The sequence below is a fragment of the Lepidochelys kempii genome, chromosome 9 (genome assembly GCF_965140285.1).
Source record: "Lepidochelys kempii isolate rLepKem1 chromosome 9, rLepKem1.hap1, whole genome shotgun sequence".
Lineage (NCBI taxonomy): Eukaryota > Metazoa > Chordata > Testudines > Cheloniidae > Lepidochelys > Lepidochelys kempii.
This window is the reverse complement of record NC_136388.1, coordinates 101,889,540-101,913,114: the sequence shown is the minus strand read 5'-3', so window position 1 is coordinate 101,913,114 and position 23,575 is coordinate 101,889,540. Positions and strand designations below refer to the sequence as shown.

Below are 23,575 nucleotides of genomic sequence, written 5' to 3'. Positions count from 1 at the left end.
AGCTGTCAGCTGTATGGATTGACTGCCTGGGAGCCGGGTGGGCTGGGGCCTGGTGAGGATCTGTCTGGATTTCTTCCACACCATGGAAATATTCTCTCTTTCTGACAATAACAATTAAGCACTTTGTTGAGGAAATTGAAGTGGATACTCTGTGATTCTTCTGTGCACCCCATGGTGCATGCAGATAAGGTTACCAGATGGCACAAGACAAACTGCTATAGATCCAAGCAAAATCAGCGACACATCTCATCGAGGAAGAGAGGTGACAAGAAGAACTAATGCTTATCGTGCATTCTTTCGCAGAGATAGAGCTTTCACAGGGAATGACAGATTCAAGCCTAAACCATCACGCCTGATGTCTGGTGCTAAGATCTCTCTGCTTGTTAGAACTTCTGTCCTAGAGTATTCAGTTTTTCAATTCATCATAAAACAATGCTAATAACTCAGCCCCTCACTTACAGGTACTGTAGCTCCCATCTACCCCTGGAATAGCAGCTCTTTAGACAGAGACATGGACAGAAAATTTCAGAGGCAAAACTAGGAAGATGTGTGGCAATACAAAGGAGTGTGAATCATTTTGGAAAGTTGCCAGTGCCTTAAATTAAAGAGATTAAAGAACTAAAAGAGCCTGATGAGATACTTATTCCCCAGGCACCAGCACAGCATCAAAAGGCAGATTATTTTGATTCTTCTGACTTTGAGAAAACATTTGTTCCTAATGATGGAAGTGAGAATTTTTTATTCAGAGATGTCTGTACTCTAACAAGCAACTTACATTATCTCTTGATTGTACTTGTCAGGAAATTAACAAGTTGAAATCATTTAAAGTTATGTGTACCACTGAGGCTACTCTCACAGTCTGGCTATAATCAAGATAATTATTTGTGAAGGAGTGGGGTAATCCAGTGCCAAATTAATGCTTTTTAGCTTGCTGGGTTGGTGGATAAGCCCCAGCAGGGCTTCAACTAATACAGATTTTGAAGTTTTCTTTAAAAGAATTGTGAGTAATTGCAAAACAACATATTTGCTAGTTTACTCCTTCACCCTAGTTAAAACCCCTACAACTAAACATTATAGTGACTGAGATCTTGCCAGGCCTGGTGTAGGAATCTGCAGGGCTTACGTTAGGTATTACCAGAAACCCGGGGGAGATGATTGCTCCCATCGTGTGCCCACAATGGAATGGTGAGGGTGGATTATTAACGGCACTAATTACCCTGTGCTGAGCTCTGAAACTGGTGCTGCAGTTGCTACTGTACGCCCTGGGGCCAGAGCAGAATGCGCCCTGCAGCTACTCTGTTATGACTGCAGTAGCCGTAGAACAGTGAGGCACGCCCGCAGCGTACTAGCGCTGTCAAATAGATTGGGGAGCAAGGCAGTGCACAATAAAAGGAGCTGGGACTACTCGTTCCGCTCCTTGGATTTGATGCGGGGGCAGCGATGAAGTCTGGCTGGCCATCGCGGCTTTGGTGGAGGGAGCCAGGCTATCATCAGACAGCTACAGCACACCTTTTCTTCTCTCCGTGTCTCCTCATTATGGATACTGAGGAGCCCCTGCTATTAAATGCCACCTGCAAACTGTTGCCCAATTTATCTGGCATTCTGCAAAATCAGCCGAATTACATTGAAACTGTTAATTCAGTAGTGCACTCAGCTAAGGAAGCCCCTTGTTGCTTCTGAGCTTTCAGCTGTAAAAGTGGTTTGGTTTCAGTGGGAATGCCAGCATTGGTCTGTACGGGAGAGCAAGCCTTTAACCTTTGTGCTATTAAGCCAGCAGAGACTGTCTGCTTAAACAGACAAGCCCACATCCCAGAACTTCTCAGGAGCTGGAGTGAGCTGTTCTGCTAGAACACTGACGAGGTCAGCTGCAGATGAGGTCTCTGTGATGCCTTTTCCAGGACGTGTGAGAAATATGGGGGCAGACATAGAACAGTCCTTCTCTTATAGTGTATTACACGCATACACAGCACCGCCTTCAATCCATGAATCTCAAAATGCCTTAGAAACAGTAATGGAGATACTGAGCCATATTCTGGTCTCATTTATATGCATACAACCCCATTTCAGTCCATGGGGTTTGCATGGGTTATTTTTTATTAATTGAGTCCTGTATCAGCCTCTCCATTATCTTGCCTAGAATCGATGTCAGGCTGCCAGGCCTACAGTTACCTGGGTCATCCTGTTTATTCTTTTTAAAAATAAGCACCATATTGGCTTTCTTCCAGCCTGCTGGAGCTTCCCCACTCCACGAAGACTTATTGAAAATCCGTGTTTACAGTCCAGAGAGCTCAACAGCCAGCTCTTTGAAAACTCTTGGATGCAAGTTATCTGGACCTGCTGATTTAAAAATGTCTAACATTAGTAATTTCTGATTAACATCCCCCAGAGATACTAGTGGGATAGAAAAAGTGCTATCAAGATATGATGAAACTGCATCATCTGTTTCTTCCCCAAACACAGAACAAAAATATTTTTTGAATACTTCTGTCTTTTCTGCACTGTTATTGATAATTCTACCACTTCCATCAAGTAATGGACCAATACTGTTGTCAGAATTCTTTTTGTTTCTACTATATTTTAAAAACCCTCCTTATTGTCCTTAACTCTGCTGGCCATAGATTTCTACTTGTGTACCTTGGCTTCCCTTATCAATTTTCTGCAATTTCTAACTTCTGATTTATAGTCATCACTATTAATGTCCCCTTTCTTCCGTTTGTTATATATTTATTTTTTACAGCTGTCTTCACTTACCCTCTCAACCAGGTTAGTTTTTTAACTAGCACAGCCTTTGTCCTCAGTTGTGGGTTTTTGGGCATCTAGTGAGGTGTTCTTAAATGATTCCCAATTATTCACATTTTTTTATTAAATTTGTTCTCCCAGCTGATTTCACTGATAATGGTTTTCAGTTTTGTGAAATTGGCCCTGTTAAAGCACTAAGTATATATATTACTGGAAGCAGTGTTTCTTTTTCATGATGCTGCACAAGAGGCTGCCAGGAGATGGTGGCAGCGGTTTCAGAATCTGTTTTGGGGCCAGAGACAATGGAGACAGCAGCGTGTCAATATCTTTTAAAGGGTAGGTGTCTTGGCATTTAGCCACCAATGCCATGAGGTGGTGTGCCTCAGTTTCCCCTTCCACACAGCAGTCTAGATTGATTTTGCTTTCTGTGCTCTGCCAAGCTCTAAGCCTGTCTACAGGTACTAGTTGAGAAGCAGAATTCTCATAGGACTTTCTTGTTACCACTCCTAGTCTGTGCCAAAGATTTTTCCAAAAATCATGCATGTTACATATTTTTAAAGTATTTACCACCAGTAGAAAATTCTTTGTCTTAACCCACAGAGTGTGTAGTAAGAGACAGATGTAAGCAGTGTCAGGATGAGCTCCACCCTGACATCTGGTGGTGAGGTGTGGCAAGTTGTGGAAAAGAACTTCAGGGGCCGATCTCATTTGCATAGGCACACCCACCATGCCTAGAATGAGACCATAGCTGCCCAAATGGTCACTTTGGCTGCTGTGGGATCCCCAGTGTCTCTGTTATTGGGGCAGGAAGAATAAATTGTTATTACCCTGATTATGGGAACTGTGCTTGGAACTTGTACGTGGCCTTTTGTTATGATGGAGGGACTCACCATCACCTAAGTAGCACTCGCTAGGCAAGGGTCATGGGTTCCAAAACTGTGTGAATGGAGAGAGGCTGGGGACAAGTATTAATACTTGGTGGCATGGACCCCTTGGTGAGGGCCTTACATGCTAATTGCACTTCCTCCTCTCTCTCCATGGTGGACTATCAGAGCTAATTTTGATTCCATTAGGAGTCTAGTTACAGGCTGCTGAGCTGAATTCACTTGGGGCTAATGGTGCACCAGCACTGAGACTCCCCTACTGCAAGCTGAATTCACCTAAGAGCTGAAATCACTGAGCGTTGTGTTAAGTAGTGGGGGAGCCTGAAGAGATATGGTGGAGCAGTTTGCGGGACAGCTGGAGTGCCTTGTGGACAGGCCGGTGGAGCAGTTCGTAGGACGGCGGGAGCTGCTTGTGGGACGCGGAGTGGAGCAGTTCGTGGGACGGCGGGAGCTGCTTGTGGGCCGCAGAGCGGAGCCGAGTGAAGCAGTTCGTGGGGCGGCTGGTGGAGCGGAGTGAAGGCCTATGGAGCTGCGGGGTGGTCAGCTTCAGATCATGTAAGGTGCCCCTTACCTCTCTCTCCACCCATCTCCACCCAGATTGGGAGGTAAAGCTCTGCAGATAAGCTTTCGAACTCTGGGGCTGCCCTGACCAGGGGCAGAGACTTTTGGGTCATTGGACTTTTGGGACTTTGGGTGATTTGGGGTTACTGGTCTCAAGAACCAAAGGGAAAGGGCATGCCCCAATTTGCTTGGGGTGGGTTTTTTTGCTCATGGGTTGTGTTATGAATCCGGTTGGTGGTGTTTCCCCAACATAATGCCACATTGTTTCTCTCTGTTATTAAAAGACTTTTGCTACACTCAGACTATGTGCTTGCGAGAGGGGAAGTATCGCCTCTTGGAGGCGCCCAGCGGGGGTGGTATATATTTGTCCCAGGTCACTGGGTGGGGGCTCGAGCCGGTTTGCATTGTGTTATTGGAATGGAACCCCTAGATATTGAACCCGGCCCTTGTTGCTGCCAACTCTGACGGGCAGAAGGGTTACACATGAAATTACCAGCAAATTCATGACAGAGAGGCTTCCAAGTATGGTTATCATACCACACCTTCTGTCTAAACAGATCAGTTTGTTTAGCATTCATTGTATTTCTCATCCCTTTAGTAAAGGTTCTTAGTTTAGGCTTGTCTTTGGGATTTTGGCAAGGAAAGGGTATATGGAGACCTTATATGTTACTAGCCCACCCGCTGTGGATTTGCATTTCCTCTCCAGGGTTAAGCCCATGAGAAAAATCCACCCCCACTTCTGGGATTCCTTTGTGGTGTTCACCCGCATCACTCAGTGTCTGATGATTAGCTGTGGGGAGTGGTTTTTGGAGAGGTGGAGCTCCCTGGTGTGGGGTTCTGTCTCCTCTACTCCATTGCAGCCAGTTCGTGCTTCTGAGCTTCCCTTTCCCTGTCAGCCTTGAGCTGCCTCAGTTCCATGAGTTGCTTCTGGGCCTCAATTTCTTTGTCTTTCAATTCCAGGGCTTGCTTCTGGATCTCCATAGCTCTCTCATGGGCTGCTCTCTCCCTGGCATTTCCTGCTTCCAATAATTCCATATGTCTTTTTATGTTCTTTCTCATTTTCTGCTGCCTGAAATCTGCACAGCTCCAACTTTTTGGTAGCTTCACTTTCACTCATTCTGCTGTTTTTCCTGTCCCTTCTTCTCTTGCCTGAAATGAGCAAACAGAAAATAACAAACTAGTAACCACTTTGTCTGTTCTCTAGTTTTAGGGCAATAAGCTATGCACACTATCCTGCTAGACTACACCACTGTGACGGGTTGGACCCCTTAGGATGCCACCTGATGTCCTGAGATACCGCTGAGCCCACCTGTTATGCTAGTTTGGGCACCCTTTTTATCTGTCTTGCTGAGCTAGGCTATTAAGCCTCCTCCAGCAAACACACAGGCAGAGCCACACCCAACTGCAGAATGAAACAGACCCTGAGATCAGTTCTGGGAAGCTCATCTTAAGGGACTTGCCCCAGCACACAGGTGTCCACCTCCCTTGGAATGCAGACCCAAAGATATATTATGAAATCTGCCTCTTCCCTCAGTGCGGAGGAAGGTATGCACAACTTCTCTCCCCTCCACCCCCGTTAGAAATTACAGAAACTGGGTTTAATAATAAACAAAACAAATTTTATTAACTATAAAAGGCAGATTTTAAGTGGTTAAAGGGGTAGCAAACAGAACAAAGCAGATTACTAAGCAAATAAAACCAAATCCTCAAACTAAGCTTGTTTCACTAAAGAAATTGAGGACTAACTTCAGGTTTATTTAGCTTAAAGTTTTTGGAATGAAACTCAAAAGAAATCAAATGTGAGGTACTTTTATGATGGATTGAATGGCTGGAGAACCAGCAAATGGACAGAACCTGCCTTTAGCCTATTCAGCCAGTCTTTCTATCATAGCCTGCTGAGAAGTGGATTTAAAATCCTTGAGGGAGCGGGGAGGGAGAAACCTACAACATTGTGTGTTGAGCTTCCTCCAGTGCTTTTGCAACCCCTTAGAAGTACAAAGACGCGCTGGCCTGTGGAACTAGGCTGAGCATAAGGGAAGAACTTGGTGGCCTGTGCATCCCAGGACAGAAAAATACACCAAAGAAAAACATTGGATGTCTTTGATTTTTAGTACAGTTCACTACAGTATTGAACACAGCACATCATACACCTGACGCCCCTCCATGGAAGGGTCTGTAAGAGTTCAAGGACTGGTATCCAGAAAGGGATGGTTTGGTTTGTTTTTCCTGCAGATGTGTGGGAATTCGTTCCTTATACATGGGAGGGGCAATCGTTCTGGCTGGAGTTGGACAGAGTGTGTGCAGGTTCTGTGCAAGCTTCCCACCTACCGCTCTGGTACTGCCCCTTCCCCCCCACCGGCACTCACCAGTTGTCCAGAAACAGGACCCAGCACACCTAGAACAGGACGGTGATGGGCACAGGTTCCCGTGGTAACCGGACTTTTAGTGTCCGGTCACCAGTGCTAACCGTGTTCCTGCAGCGCGGTGCTGGCTGAGCTCCTTCCAAGCCACAGGGGGCTGCTTTGCCGTCCCTGCAGGCAGGAGCGCTCCAGCAGAGCTGTGTGAGCAAGCTCGCTGCCCCCTCACCTGGCCTGGGCCTTGCCCCCTGACCGACCAGTAGGGCCTAAAAAGTTGGAGGTCCTAAGGCTATAGCCTTATTAGCCTAATGGTTAAACCGGCCCTGCAACCAATTAATCTGCTTTATTGAGAATAGTCCCATGACTAATAATCCTCAATAAATGTAACATCATAAACCCTGCCTCTTGGAGTTACAGAGTCACAGTGCAAAACCTGGAAATACCTTTGTTTTGGAGACAGAATTGATACACAAGTTTGTCCTAGCTAAAGGAATGGTGATTTGCCTATTGACCTGTGTCTGAAGTGCAAATTGAGCAGGGGGATGCCAGAGACAAAGGGCAGTTCATTTGTATCTGAGGTAAACCCCAGTTACCAGGAGGCTGAGGGAAGAGCCTGGAGTCCACAGGCTGGAGGACTCCCCGCAGTCTGGTCCCCAGGCCTCATCCTGACTCTTGAGACAAAAACAATGAACCTTGGGGAATATAAGGAGAAGCAAAAGGGTGTCTTGTTCTCCATCACTGGGGGACCAGAGAGGTCAGCACTCTCCCTCTCTGACTGGTGGCTCCCCCGCTGTGTAGGCTGGTGATGCTGAGAAGTAGCTTTGGGTAAGACACATCTCTTAGACAAGGATTGGAGTTTGCTGAGTTAAGTTTTAGTCACCAGAAAGCGTAATTTTTATAAGTAACCGTTTTCTAATATCTCTGCTTCGTATCACTGAAATCTCTGTTCTTTATTAATATAAATTCATCTCCATGCTGTCTCTAAGGTGCCACAAGTCCTCCTTTTCTTTTTGCGAATACAGACTAACACGGCTGTTCCTCTGAAATCTCCATGCTGTGTTATTCAAGTGAGGCGTGCGACCTCCGCTGAGCCAGCTGGCTTGTGTGTGTCCTGGCTCTTTGGAGACAGCGGCCATGGTCAGTTCTGTAAGCAGCCAGAGACTGGCTGGATCCTGCAGAGGATGCTCTTGCAGGGGGCTGGGAACAGGGGCACCGGCACAGAGTTACTTGCAGGGCCTGGCAGAGTCCTGAGGGTTGCATTGAGCCGGCTATTGGGCTGGGATGGCAGGGAGCTGACTCGCCATTCAGCAGCACCAAACCTCTCTCTTGCTGAGGGAGGCAGAGGGGTAACAAGGTGACTCACAGTTCTGGATGCCCCGAGAAAGCGTCACAATCCTTGAGCAGCACTCTCCTTTTTGAACTAATCTATGCCTGGACTAACTGTAACAGCCACAGTGGGCTGACAAGTAGGCCCTGATTGGCCCTGAGCACTCCCCCATCTCTCTAAACACTCCCTCCTCTTTGCAACTCCAGCTGCTGAGAGGGTATATTGTTGGGGAATTGCCTTTTTTACAGTTTCAGAGTAACAGCCGTGTTAGTCTGTATTCGCAAAAAGAAAAGGAGTACTTGTGGCACCTTAGAGACTAACCAATTTATTTGAGCATGAGCTTTCGTGAGCTACAGCTTATGCTCAAATAAATTGGTTAGTCTCTAAGGTGCCACAAATACTCCTTTTCTTTTTTACAGTGTAATTTAATAGTAATGGGGTCTTTGGCTGGGGCCTTTGAAGCTATTGTGGATTATTGAGTAGGTCAAATTGGAAAATATTATAATATATAATGTCATATTGACCCATTTAGTGTATTTGCCATCACTAATATCAAGTGATGATGTATTAAAGAGTCTTTACATATTAGCTTCTTTTCTCAGTCCTAATTGGAGACTAATTTAGCTGGCAGGTAACTGCTCTGATACAGCTCACCAGAGTAGCTTCCTCACTAAAGCTCTGATCTGTCGGATGAATGGTGATGTCACAGGCTCTGTAGCTATCAGAGCACACCTGTGTGGAGTCTTTCTAGGTTGCAGATCCTTGTCTTGGTTCCGTGGGTCTGTGAGATCACTGCAGGAAGTCAATGTGCTCATCAATATCTGGGAAACTTCCCCTAGACGAAAACGCTGGCTCCATCGATTGTCACTGTTATTGACTGGATTGTTTCATGTGCTTAGATCCCAGTGAGGTTCTGTCGCCAAGCCCACGTAGACAAGCTCTTGTACAGCTATATCCAGCTGCTCTGGGTTTCAGGCTGAAGTGAATTGAGGTTTGTGAAAGGAGTCTGATTGTCAGCACTAGGGACGTACGTGCCAACCTGTCCCCAGGACAGGCACAGCATGGGGGGACAGACTTTCCATGTTTCCCTTTCCAGTGGATGCCATCAGCATTGCCCTGCAGGGCCGTAATCCTCCTTGTCCCCTGGCCGGGCGCAAGAGCTATTCCACAGGCACGCTGCTGATGGCAGGGAGAGCTCTGACAAAGGCAGTTTGTTTGGAAATCCTCGCTGCTACAAAGGGCCTTTCCACTCCAATGGCAACCTGGCAGAGAACAGCAAGAGCAGTGAGCATCTTTAGCAGTCAGGGGTGGGGGGTGACAGTGGCAGCATATCATTACTAGCAATTAAAACAGGCTTCCCACCTCTTGCGTTGGCTTTATTGACCTTTCTCCACACAATTGTCTGCTAGTTAACTTCTAATTCATTAGCTCCAAGACCTGCATTGCTGGAAGAAGGTGAGGTACAGCATGACAATTCTGCTAGAGCAATCACGGTGTCTTGGTTCCTGTAGCGGCAGGGCTTAGAGATGGCTGGCATGTTGCTCCTGGTGTGTTTGGTTCTGCTCTGCATCTGTAGGGACTTGCACATGGGGGGCATCTCTAGAATTTTGTGGGGGAGGTTTCCGTGAAGGAGACATGTGTACAGAACAGGCACTTACTGCAACGAAAGCACAGCCTGAGGCTTCAGGACTCTCCTTTTCATACCTATAGATAGGCTTGGAAGGATTAGATTTTTGTCGGTAAACGCTGATTTCACTGTACACCCAGAAACAGATGAAAAAATATCTCCATCAAAGATAATCAACATTTATAGAATCATAGAATATCAGGGTTGGAAGGGACCTCAGGAGGTCATCTAGTCCAACCCCCTGCTCAAAGCAGGACCAATCCCCAACTAAATCATCCCAGCCAGGGCTTTGTCAAGCCGGGCCTTAAAAACCTCCAAGGATGGAGATTCCACCACCTCTCTAGGTAACCCATTCCAGTGCTTCACCACCGTCCTAGTGAAATAGTGTTTCCTAATATCCAACCTAGACCTCCCCCACTGCAACTTGAGACCATTACTCCTTGTCCTGTCATCTGCCACCACTGAGTACAGCCGAGCTCCATCCTCTTTGGAACCCCCCTTCAGGTAGTTGAAGGCTACTATCAAATCCTCCTACATGCTTCTCTTTTGCAGACTAAATAACCCCAATTCCCGCAGCCTCTCCTCGTAAATCATGTGCCCCAGACCCCTAATAATTTTTGCCCTCCACTGGACTCTCTTCAATTTGTCCACATCCCTTCTGTAGTAGGGGGACCACAACTGGATGCAGTACTCCAGATGTGGCCTCACCAGTGCCGAACAGAGGGGAATAATCACTTCCCTTGATCTGCTGGCAATGCACCTACGAATACAGCCCAATATGCTGTTAGCTTTCTTGGCAACGAGGGCACATTGCTGACTCATATCCAGCTTCTCATCCTTTTCTGGTCCTTTTCTGCAGAACTGCTGCTTAGCCTGTCAATTCCCAGCCGGTAGCAGTGCATGGGATTCTTCTGTCCTAAGTGCAGGACTCTGCATTTGTCCTTGTTGAACCTCATCAGATTTCTTTTGGCCCAATCCTTCCATTTGTCTAGGTCACTCTGGTCCCTATCCCTACCCCCCAGTGTATCTACCTCTCCTTTCAACATTTTCTTACTTTGCCTAAGATCCCTCAATCAAACTCTCTACGTTATTTACTTTCTATATTTTTGACGTGGGATGTTGACAATTTGTATTTTAATGGCTATAAAGCTTTAATTTCTTTGAATTTCAATGTCTTCTGTCATTAAATAATTGTTGTCTGACCCCCTTCATAATTTTCTTCAACTGTGAAAATGTGACTAGATAAAATTTAAAAAAATGCTTAAAAATAAACATCAGTATTGTCTGTCAAAATGATAAAAAAATAAACACTGAATTCTGCCTAGCTGAACTAGAGAAGACTGGGGATTAGCATCTGCCCTGGGCACCCACATGGGAAGGTGCAGCAGCTAAATAAATACCAGGGGTTCCATTTAAATAGGAGAAACCGGTTACAATATTTTCCCTATTGACCTTGTGATGCATTTGGTACAATACGCAATAAATGTGCACTTCTCTGAAGCATGCTTAGCTCCCAGGGGAGCTGATCTGTGAGAGTCTTAGCCCTGGTCTACACTAGGACTTTAGGTCGAATTTAGCAGCGTTAAATCAATGTAAACCTGCACCCGTCCACACAACGAAGCCCTTTATTTCGACTTAAAGGGCTCTTAAAATCGATTTCCTTACTCCACCCCTGACAAGTGGATTAGCGCTTAAATTGACGTTGCCGGCTCGAATTTGGGGTACTGTGGACACAATTCGATGGTATTGGCCTCCGGGAGCTATCCCAGAGTGCTCCATTCTGACCGCTCTGGACAGCACTCTCAACTCAGATGCACTGGCCAGGTAGACAGGAAAAGAACCGCGAACTTTTGAATCTCATTTCCTGTTTGGCCAGCGTGGCAAGCTGCAGATGACCATGCAGAGCTCATCAGCACAGGTGACCATGATGGAGTCCCAGAATCGCAAAAGAGCTCCAGCATGGACCGAACGGGAGGTACCGGATCTGATCGCTGTTTGGGGAGAGGAATCCGTGCTATCAGAACTCCCTTCCAGTTTTCAAAATGCCAAAACCTTTGTCAAAATCTCCCAGGGCATGAAGGACAGAGGCCATAACAGGGACCCGAAGCAGTGCCGCGTGAAACTGAAGGAGCTGAGGCAAGCCTACCAGAAAACCAGAGAGGCGAACAGCCGCTCTGGGTCAGAGCCCCAAACATGCCGCTTCTATGATGAGCTGCATGCCATTTTAGGGGGTTCAGCCACCACTACCCCAGCCGTGTTGTTTGACTCCTTCAATGGAGATGGAGGCAATACGGAAGCAGGTTTTGGGGACGAAGAAGATGATGAGGAGGTTGTAGATAGCTCACAGCAAGCAAGCGGAGAAACCGGTTTTCCCGACAGCCAGGAACTGTTTCTCACCCTAGACCTGGAGCCAGTACCCCCCGAACCCACCCAAGGCTGCCTCCTGGACCCAGCAGGCGCAGAAGGGACCTCTGGTGAGTGTACCTTTTAAAATACTATACATGGTTTAAAAGCAAGCATGTGAAAGGATTACTTTGCCCTGGCATTTGCGGTTCTCCTAGATGTAGTCCTAAAGCCTTTGCAAAAGGTTTCTGGGGAGGGCAGCCTTATTGCGTCCTTCATGGTAGGACACTTTACCACTCCAGGCCAGTAACACGTACTCGGGAAACATTGTAGAACACAGCATTGCAGTGTATGTTTGCTGGCATTCAAACAACATCCGTTCTTTATCTCCCTGTGTTATCCTCAGTAGAGTGAGATATAATTCATGGTCACCTGGTTGAAATAGAGTGCTTTTCTTCAGGGGACACTCAGAGGAGCCCATTCCTGCTGGGCTGTTTGCCTGTGGCTAAACAGAAATGTTCCCCGCTGTTAGCCACAGGGAGGGGGGAAGGTTGAGGGGGTAGTCACGCGGTGGGAGGAGGCAAAATGCGACCTTGTAACGAAAGCACATGTGCTATGTATGTAATGTTAACAGCAAGGTTTACCCTGAAAGAGTGTAGCCACTGTTTTATAAAATGTGTCTTTTTAAATACCGCTGTCCCTTTTTTTTTCCTCCACCAGCTGCATGTGTTTCAATGATCACAGGATCTTCTCCTTCCCAGAGGCTAGTGAAGCTTAGAAAGAAAAAAAAACGCACTCGCGATGAAATGTTCTCCGAGCTCATGCTGTCCTCCCACACTGACAGAGCACAGACGAATGCGTGGAGGCAAATAATGTCAGAGTGCAGGAAAGCACAAAATGACCGGGAGGAGAGGTGGCGGGCTGAAGAGAGTAAGTGGCGGGCTGAAGACAGGGCTGAAGCTCAAATGTGGCGGCAGCGTGATGAGAGGAGGCAGGATTCAATGCTGAGGCTGCTGCAGGACCAAACCAGTATGCTCCAGTGTATGGTTGAGCTGCAGCAAAGGCAGCTGGAGCACAGACTGCCACTGCTGCCCCTCTGTAACCAACCGCCCTCCTCCCCAAGTTCCATAGCCTCCACACCCAGACGCCCAAGAATGCGGTGGGGGGGCCTCCGGCCAACCAGCCACTCCACCACAGAGGATTGCCCAAAAAAAAGAAGGCTGGCATTCAATAAATTTTAAAGTTGTAAACTTTTAAAGTGCTGTGTGGCATTTTCCTTCCCTCCTCCACCACCCCTCCTGGGCTACCTTGGTAGTCATCCCCCTATTTGTGTGATGAATGAATAAAGAATGCATGAATGTGAAGCAACAATGACTTTATTGCCTCTGCAAGCGGTGATTGAAGGGAGGAGGGGCGGGTGGTTAGCTTACAGGGAAGTAGAGTGAACCAAGGGGCGGGGGGTTTCATCAAACAAACAGAACTTTCACACCGTAGCCTGGCCAGTCATGAAACTGGTTTTCAAAGCTTCTCTGATGCGTACCGCACCCTCCTGTGCTCTTCTAACTGCCCTGGTGTCTGGCTGCGCGTAACCAGCAGCCAGGCGATTTGCCTCAACCTCCCACCCCGCCATAAACGTCTCCCCCTTACTCTCACAGATATTGTGGAGCACACAGCAAGCAGTAATAACAGTGGGAATATTGGTTTCGCTGAGGTCTAAGCGAGTCAGTAAACTGCGCCAGCGCGCCTTTAAACGTCCAAATGCACATTCTACCACCATTCTGCACTTGCTCAGCCTGTAGTTGAACAGCTCCTGACTACTGTCCAGGCTGCCTGTGTACGGCTTCATGAGCCATGGCATTAACGGGTAGGCTGGGTCCCCAAGGATACATATAGGCGTTTCAACATCCCCAACAGTTATTTTCTGGTCTGGGAATAAAGTCCCTTCCTGCAGCTTTTGAAACAGACCAGAGTTCCTGAAGATGCGAGCATCATGCACCTTTCCCGGCCATCCCACGTTGATGTTGGTGAAACGTCCCTTGTGATCCACCAGAGCTTGCAGCACTATTGAAAAGTACCCCTTGCGGTTTATGTACTCGGCGGCTTGGTGCTCCGGTGCCAAGATAGGGATATGGGTTCCGTCTATAGCCCCACCACAGTTAGGGAATCCCATTGCAGCAAAGCCATCCACTATGACCTGCACATTTCCCAGGGTCACTACCCTTGATATCAGCAGATCTTTGATTGCGTGGGCTACTTGCATCACAGCAGCCCCCACAGTAGATTTGCCCACTCCAAATTGATTCCCAACTGACCGGTAGCTGTCTGGCGTTGCAAGCTTCCACAGGGCTATCGCCACTCGCTTCGCAACTGTGAGGGCTGCTCTCATCTTGGTATTCATGTGCCTCAGGGCAGGGGAAAGCAAGTCACAAAGTTCCATGAAAGTGCCCTTACGCATGCGTAAGTTTCGCAGCCACTGGGAATCGTCCCAGACCTGCAACACTATGCGGTCCCACCAGTCTGTGCTTGTTTCCCGAGCCCAGAATCGGCGTTCCACAGCATGAACCTGCCCCATTAGCACCATGATGCATGCATTGGCAGGGCCCATGCTTTCAGAGAAATCTGTGTCCATGTCCTGATCACTCACGTGACCGCGCTGATGTCGCCTCCTCGCCCGGTATCGCTTTGCCAGGTTCTGGTGCTGCATATACTGCTGGATAATGCGTGTGGTGTTTAATGTGCTCCTAATTGCCAAAGTGAGCTGAGTGGCCTCCATGCTTGCCTTGGTATGGCGTCCGCCCAGAAAAAAGGCGCGGAATGATTGTCTGCCGTTGCTCTGATGGAGGGACGGGCGACTGAAACACAGCTTACAAGGTTGGCTTCAGGGAGCTAAAATCAACAAAGGGGGTGCCTGTACATCAAGGAGTATTTCAGGCAGGACTGCACGGAGGGTTCCAATAAGAAATGGTGCACCTAAGTTATCGTTCTTATTGGAACAAGGAGGTTAGCCTGGCCTCTGATTGATACATGGCTAGATTTACCTCGCTGCACCTTCTCTGTGAGTGACTGCAGTGTGATCTAGAGGAATGAGTCCCCTAGACAGGGGAGGAGGCAAATGAGTACAAAACAAATCTGGTCTATTTCTTGTTCTGAGCCACTCCATCTATCTTTTACATCTTTGGCTGGCAGCAGACAGTGCAGAAGGACTGCATGCCATCCACATCTCATGGCTGCTCGGCAGAAGATGGTACAGTACGACTGCTAGCCATCTTCATCTCTTGCCTGCCTGGCAGAAGATGGTATAATACGACTGCTAGCAATCCTCATCTCTTGCCTGCCTGGCAGAAGATGGTACAGTACGACTGCTAGCAGTCCGTATCGCCTGTCCGCTCACCATAAGACGGTTCAATAGGACTGACTGCAGGACTAAAGAGAATGACCTGGTCAAGTCACTCCAAATTTAATCCCTGCGCCCATGTCTGCCCAGGCGCTCCCAGCCGACATGGCCAGGAGCACCTCAGACACGACGAGGACGACTACCAGTCGTATTGCACCGTCTGCTGCCAGAAGGCAATGGGTTGCTGCTACTGTGCAGCAAAGCCGTACCGCGTCTGCCAGCACCCAGGAGACATAGGGTGATGGTTACCTGAGCGGGCTCCATGCTTGCCGTGGTATGGCGTCTGCACAGGTAACTCAGGAAAAAAGGCGCGAAATGATTGTCTGCCCTTGCTTTCACGGAGGGAGGGAGGGAACGGGGGCCTGACGATACGTACCCAGAACCACCCGCGACAATGTTTTAGCCCCATCAGAGTGCTCCATTGTGACTGTTCTGGACAGCACTCTCAGATGCCCGATTGTTTGCCGTTGCTCTGACGCCGGGAGGGGCGCTTACAGGGTTGGCTTCAGGGAGCTAAAATCAACAAAGGGGGTGGCTTTACATCTAGGAGTATTTCAGGCAGGACTTCACGGAGGGTTCCAATTAGAAATGGTGCACCTAAGTTATTGTCCTTATTGGAACAAGAAGGTTAGCCTGGCCTCTGATTGATACATGGCTAGATTTACCTCGCTGCACCTTCTCTGTGAGTGACTGCAGTGTGATCTAGAAGAATGAGTCCCCTAGACAGGGGAGGGGGGGAAGCAAATGAGTACAAAACAAATCTGGTCTATTTCTTGTTTTGATCCACTCCATCTATCTTTTACATCTTTGGCTGGCAGCAGACAGTGCAGAAGGACTGCATGCCATCCACATCTCATGGCTGCTCGGCAGAAGACGGTACAGTACGACTGCTAGCAGTCCGTATCGCCTGCCCGCTCACCATAAGACGGTTCAATAGGACTGACTGCAGGACTAAAGAGAATGACCTGGTCAAGTCACTCCAAATTTAGTCCCTGCACCCATGTCTGCCCAGGCGCTCCTGATCGACCTCACAGAGGCGACCAGGAGCACCTCGGACATGACGATGACGGCTACCAGTCGTACTGTACCGTCTGCTGCCACAAGGCAAGGGGTTGCTGCTACTGTGTAGCAATGCCGTACCGCGTCTGCCAGCACCCAGGAGACATACGGTGACGGTTACCTGAGCGGGCTCCATGCTTGCAGTGGTATGGCGTCTGCACAGGTAACTCAGGAAAAAAGGCGCAAAATGATTGTCTGCCCTTGCTTTCACGGAGGGAGGGAGGGAACGGGGGCCTGACGATATGTACCCAGAACCACCCGCGACAATGTTTTAGCCCCATCAGGCATTGGGATCTCAACCCAGAATTCCAATGGGCAGCAGAGACTGCGGGAACTGTGGGATAGCTACCCACAGTGCAACGCTCCGGAAGTCGACTCTAGCCTCGGTACTGTGGAAGCGCTCCGCCGAGTTAATGCACTTAATGCACTTAGAGCATTTTCTGTGGGGACACACACACTCGAATATATAAAACCGATTTCTATAAATTCGACCTTATTCCGTAGTGTAGACATACCCTTAATCACTGCCAGGGCAGACCAGCCCAGCAATCCATCCAGGCCAGGATCTGTCTCTACCAGTGCCGGATGCTTCAGGGAAGGTGCAGGAAGTGGTACAGTGAACTCAGAGAGAGTGTTTCTTCCCCACTCCCTCCGTAAGAGGTTGATTCATGCCTTGAGGCAGGAGGTTTTAGATCCTCCTTCATGGGAGCCTAGCTAAGGAATTCCCACCCTCCTTATAGATGTCCCGTGTTTTGCTGAATCCAGCTGGGTTCTCGGCCTCACTCTAGCACAGCCAGAGCTTTACGCTGATGCGGTTACTCTGTTTCCACACTGGGGTAACTGTGAGCACCGCTCAGACCTTTCTTTCCTGTCCTTATCAACCTGTAGCTCTTCTGCTCCCTAGTCACTTTCCATCCAGCCTCATCTGCCCGCCCCAGGGCCCATCAGCCCCTGTCTGCACTCAGGCTTTCAGCTGGATCCTGCCCTCTTGGCTTCCTCTCAAACTCTTAGGCCCTGTCCGTGCTACAACTGTTATCTATGATCTTCTAACGGTCCAGAGATCCAGTCACCTTAACTGGCTCCAAGTCTTATGGGGAACTTTGAAGGGCCAGACGCAGTTTCTCCAGAGCCATGAGCCCAGCTCGGATGTCGTACAGGGTACTTCACGCTGGGATTAGTCATCTTGTGTGTGGCGCTGAGAAAGTAACATACAGGAAATACTTGCCCCACGTGCTGTGCCAGATGAGTTTTGTGAAGTGTGGTGGCTGAAGGAGCTGACAGCCAAGGGAAGCGATTTCAGCTGTATTTAACATTCAGAGCTGCTCTGAGGTGGAAATGGTTTGAACAATTAGATCCTTTCTAGTGATTAGAAAAGCAATTTCTTATGAAGCATCGTGACACGTACGTACAGTGTGAGATCTTTAATAATCAACGCTTCTGACATGTGTCCCACTGCAGTGCTAGGCACTCCCCGTGATGCTGCTCCTTTCTCCATAGGGAGACGTTAGGACTCACACCCCTGTGCCCGCATGCTTGCGTCAGTCTATGGAGCATTCATTTGAATGCTGTCCCTTGCAGAGGAGTGCTGTGCCCTAGCGTAGCTGCTGGGGTGAGTTTTGGGAGAAAGGGGGCATGGCACAGATGATGGCTGTACTGGCAGGGAGCTGGAAGCATGGGTGGCAATTAAGACCTGAGAGCACTTGCGTCCTGGAAAAGGAATGATTGGTATGATCTCCGTGGGAGCGGTGGGGTGCGGCAGCTTTGTGCTTTGCACACGTGGTTGTGCTCAGCAGGGAATGGTGGCTGCGTAAGGCTTAAATTCAGATTTCTGTGCGAATTCTGGTAGTCGTGAATGCAGACTTGGCTTTCTGTGAATCTTCTGCAATACTTGCTGTTTCAGTGACCTAGCTGGCTAGGACATTCATGGAAAGCATCATGCTGGTGCCAGAGACAGAGTTGGTCAATTTTCTTTTAAAATTAGAACAAAGGCATGGACACCTTTTTTCTAGTGTTCATCCACCACTAGTAGAAGTTACATAGGATGTGATCCTGCCCTGAGTGCTGCATGGGCAGCCCCCAGAGCAAGAAAATCATTGCAGGATTGGGGACATATTAATTAAGGTCCCTATTTGGCAAAGTTCTTGAGCACATGGTTGGCTTTCAGAGTGTGTGTGATTCCATCCCCATTCAGCAAAAGATATTGGATGCCAAACTCCCATTTGTGTCATAAAAACATAAGAACGGCCATACTGCGTCAGACCAAAGGTCCATCTAACTCCATATCCTGTCTTCCGACAGTGGCCAATGCCAGGTGCCCTAGAGGGAATGAACAAAACAGGGAATCCTCAAGTGACAGAGGCTAAGGACACCATCCCTGTCCATCCTGGCTAATAGCCATTGATGGACCTATCCTCCATGAACTTGTCTAGTTCTGTTTGGAACCCTGTTATAGTCTTGGCCTTCACAACATCCTCTCACAAGGAGTTCCACAGGTTGACTGTGCGTTGTGTGAAGAAATATTTCCTTTTGTTTGTTTTAAACGTGCTGCCTATTAAATTCATTTGGTAACCACTAGTTGGTGTAACCCAGGAGATGTGTGGGTTACATTCGCTCATTCCCATATTCCCATCAGCCTCCCTGGCGAGGTCAACACAGTTGAGAACTTTTAACTAAATTCAAGGACAGTGCAAATAATTTCAGCTGGACTCCCTCTCCCCTGCTCAACAGCATGGGAGCTAGTGACAAGATCTTTGCCTTCTGCAGTGACTGGCCTCCTAGAAAAGGTGGGCTAGTTCACAAAGACAGGCAGTAGTTTTCTTTCATTTTAAAATGTATTTTCAGGTTAGCGTTTGCAGCCACCCTAAGAAACTGATGCTGGGTGTCGCTTTCTTATTGTGAGGAGGCTCATGGAGCCCAAGCTGATCATGGGGATTTTCCCCTAAAGAATTTGTGTTTGAAATAAAAGAATTACGAAGACCCAGCAAAGCGACGTGAAATGGGGACCCAACCTGGGAACTAACCTGATGTTCCTTTTCTTGCGCTCCCTCTGGTGGCTGTTCTACTGACTGTGCGGGAGCGGAGAACAAATACCAAGGCTTGGTCTGCCCTTGAGTTATATCAGCATAGCTACACCACTCAGGGGGTGGGAAATATACACACACACCCCAGACCCCCGGAGCTGTGCCAGCGAGACCCTGGGTAGGCTCAGCTATGCCAACAGAAGAATCCTTCCAGCGACGCAGCTAATGTTGGCTGGGGAGGGGGGACCTCCCCCACCAGAAAATCCCCTTCTGTTGGCGTAGGTACGCTGCGGAGCTCTGCCAGACAGTCTCTGGAGTGCACCCGGACTCACACGGGAACAAGGGCTTCCGTTGGAGCTGCAGCGTGGTGCATTGAAACTAAAAACGGTTAATCTGGTGATCAGTGTTCTCTCAGTTCTAAATCAAGCTATTCTCCCTAGACTCTCCACCCACGAGAGGGATCTACAAGCATTACACAGCACCCACACCACTAACGTAACCTGGCATCGCACAAGGGCAAAGGGTCAAATACAAATACTTGCACAGATCAAATACTGTGCAATACAGATCAAATACAGATCAAATAGATCGAATACAAATACTTGCACAATTGTGGTGCGCCACCAACTCGTTCACTACGATAGAAAAATTGGGGTGAGTGTATTGACTGAGATGGAACAAAGAGGCCCAAAGAGTTAAAAGTGTGACCATAACCCAGTCCCTGTCCAACATTAAACCGTGGTAAGCCAGGGTCGGGGTTTGGTAAACACAGTCCAGCCTGTTTAGTGCCATGGCAAACAGATTATAAAATTGATGCCAAAGGTCAGAACTGTATTGATTGAAGCACACAAAAGGGAAAGACCAAAATGAGATAAAGAGCATTGAATCCAAAATTAATTGATTAGGAAAAACAAATTGAATCAAAATCTATCAAAGTCCCTTTCTGGAGACAGAAACTATTGGTTAAGTCTCTTATTCAGCCAAACAGTCCTTGGGGGAGAAAGTTCTGTTGCTTAATTCTGAGCTGAAAATGGCAGTCACTTTCCTGCTTTAGAGAAAACAGATAGCCACAGAGAGAGAGGAGATGGGATAGGAAAGGTGGGGGAATATGGGTTTTGTTGATGCTCTCAAGAGAGAGGGTGGCTACTCAGTCCTGGATGGATCCTTTGGGCTGGCAGGTTGGCCATACCAGCAGTTGCCTTAGACCCCGGCTCACCCCCTTGGTCAAGGACATCATTTGGTTGGTTTGGTAGGGTCCTTCTCCTTCACTGGTCCTTCTCAAGCCCAGCAGAGCTGGATGGGCTGTCTCATCTCACCATGCGGAGGCCATGCAGTATGGTTAATTTCAGGATCTGGTGAAAAGCTGAGCAAGAGTTAGGACAGGAGGAAGTTTGGGGGGGTGGGGAACCTGGAGTACCAAGGTCTGGTGTCACATCAACAATCCTTCCACCACAGCCACAGTGACAGTAAAAGGATTTTTTTCCCCCTCTTTATTTAAGGGCCCCAAAAATCAATGGGTGGAATAATCCATCCTCATTATTTTGTCCACCAATTAGGCCTGATTTCTGACACACCAATTTTGGTTCACTGATTTCCGATCCTCTTGTTTAACAGTCATAATCTTAACACAGTCCTTGAATGGTATTAGTAGAAACTTCTGTTTAAAGTAACTCAGTCTTTGTCTCCTTCTCACATCTTTTTTTAAACAGGTTTCTATAACAGACCTTTGTAACAATTCTTGAACCTCTACCCACTGTTCACTGGTTGGACTAACAAGTAACGAAGGCCTGGTAGAAGATGGGAATCTCAGCAGTAATTCCATTGGTGTTAGAATAGTGAAAGGAGAAGGTTGGCCAAGAGGCTTGGGAGCCTCTGTCTGGTATTCAGAGTCCAGTTTTTCAACTGAATCATATTTTTATGAAAGAATTCATCAAAAATATTATAACCCTACTAAACAATGGTTCCGCCCTTGTATTTCCATGGCACGAGAGGCAGGATCTAGGCTGTGGGCTCCCAGCAGCAGAATCTCTCCCCAGAGCAAGCACCTGGGCTCTCGGGCGGGGGAGAGCAGGCTGCATCCAGCAGTTGGAATGTCAAACCGCTGGGGTTCTGTAGGAGGCAGTAGGACCAGCTGTCCTCCCTGGGGTACATGGTCCCAGTGACCCAGGGAGTGCCAGCAAAGAATGGTTTCAGTGGTAGGCTGATGCCAATACCAAATCTGACTCCTTCATAGCAAACACTGTGACCTGCGACTGGGGGGATGCCAAGATGAGCATTACATCACCCCGAACTCTCACCTCATGCCGCGTGCCTCTTGGGCCTGTCCCTTGGACTGTGACGGCAAGCGTGTGCATGGGGAGAGGAGGAGTGGGAGCAAGAGAATGCTATTCATTTGTCCACGTGTTTTGCATGTAACAGTGTCTTCATGCCACAACCACGAGTCAGATTATGCAGATACAAGCAATTCAACAGACACAAATGATCGTGGCAGCAAAGAATGTGCCTGATGTGAACTCCCAACCCAGACAAAACATATTGGAAGAAACATTATTAGCCATCACAGAAGCCTGGGGGAAAGCAATATAGAGCCATAATCCATTTGCTAAGGAATCTATTAGTGCCTAATGTATGCAAAACTCCAAAACACGGTGACTCAGTCACCCAAAGTAGCACTTTCTGCTCCGGGAGACGTCATGAGAAATCACCCTTCGAATTCTACATGCGTACTTGAGGAAGCCTGTGATAGAAAATAGAGTCCATGCCAGTATCAAATCTGGATGGGACAATCAGTCCGTTTCAAGCACAAAGATCGCTCAGCCTCCTTGCTTGTCTGCTGGGGAAAAAACAAATCAAATCTTCATTTAGAAATAAGGTCAGCGCAGTGAAGAGCAAGATCTTGAGAACTCTTTGCCCTTTGCAGTAGGGAGTAAAGTTCTATCATAGTGCTTGAAATGAGAAGGAAATCTCACAGAACAAGCCCAGTGCGCCCTCTCCTGGCGCCGGTGAATCTGGAATGGGTCTCAGGGGGATTCTGCTGCCTGCTCCTCTCTCCACACTGGGTTCGTGGAAGCCTTCCACATCCGCTCCCCCGGCTGAGGCTCCATTCACAGGCAGAAGGGAGTGTTCACAACATGCGGCAGAGCCCACAAGCCCACCCAACCCCTAGAGCTGGAGATGCAGCACACTTCAGCTACAGGTCTGTGCTTAGGAGCTGGGGGAGAGTTTAAAGAATACCCTGTCCTGTATTTAAACAAACATCCAGGCTTAGTCCATAACCATGCTTGGAAACGCACCCAAATCCTGCCTCCTTTTATTTCACTGAAAGCAGATTGTTCAAGTCAAAAGCTGGCAGTAGCTTTGTGCAAAATACCTGCAACTGAAACCAAACCATTCCGAGAGGGATGTAGCTCCCCAGGGTTTAATGGCTGGCAGGACAACATATCTGCCTGGTGAGCTTTTGATGTCCACTTCAATTTTATCAGTCATGTCTCCATATTTGACCTGCTGTATCTGAACTGATTAAGACTAGCTGGACCCGCAGGATTCTACAACAACAAGAAACACTAGAAGACTTCGTTGCTTAGACCAAGACTTGGGTGGTCACTACATTCAAAATGAATTATTGGACCAAACACAGTGCTTAATTATGTGCCTACCGGAGGGGTCCATTTTCAAAGAGGGACCCAGGATTTAGCCACATGACTTCAGATGTATGGGTAATGGGAATCCCCACTCACTGGGCTAAAAATGTCAAATTACCCCCTGTATTGTAAGCAGCCGAGCATACTTCAGTGCCCTGCCTTACAACCTGCCAAGAGAGGAAGGCCTAATAATTTCTCATGAGCAGTAAGTGAAATGGGCCATGTTACTACCTGGCCAAGGAAGGACTGTGCAGTTTTATGTTTTAACAACTTTTCCCTTAAGGGATCAATTTTGCCAGCTCTTCTCCCCTTTCCTCCCCTCCACCATCCCCCTCAATTTTGCAGATGCAGCTTTGTAAGCAAAAGTGTGTGTGCAATTGACAGCAGTCAGAGAGCAGGGTAATTGGCAGGTGCAATCAATTATTTAGCAGCTGACATGGCATCAATGATACAAAACTGGGGGTGCAAAATGAAAGCACATCTGAAAAGCTGCCAGTTCCCTGGGTTCCAGGTCGGTGAGCCCCTCCTGCTATATCTTAGGGGAGCAGGTCAGCGGCACAGGGCAGCAGAGGGATCGCACATTTGCTGCGCATTGCAGAGATCTCCAGTGCCTTGCGGGGCCA

At 48.0% G+C, this 23,575-nt stretch overlaps 1 protein-coding gene across 3 annotated transcripts in view; it reads left to right on the top strand.

Annotated features, from left to right (window-relative positions):
* The window catches only part of LOC140916778 (uncharacterized), a 203,745-nt gene that overhangs the window by 39,284 nt on the left and 140,886 nt on the right, over positions 1-23,575 (top strand). The window contains exon 8 of one of the 3 annotated variants that reach the window (XR_012160645.2): positions 3,813-4,480. The exons of 1 other annotated variant lie outside the window; for it this stretch is intronic. The gene's annotated coding sequence lies outside the window, so the exon portion shown is untranslated. Of the gene's footprint in view, positions 1-3,791; positions 4,481-23,575 lie in introns of those variants that run through there. One more of the 3 variants, XR_012160644.2, reaches the window with a different exon arrangement.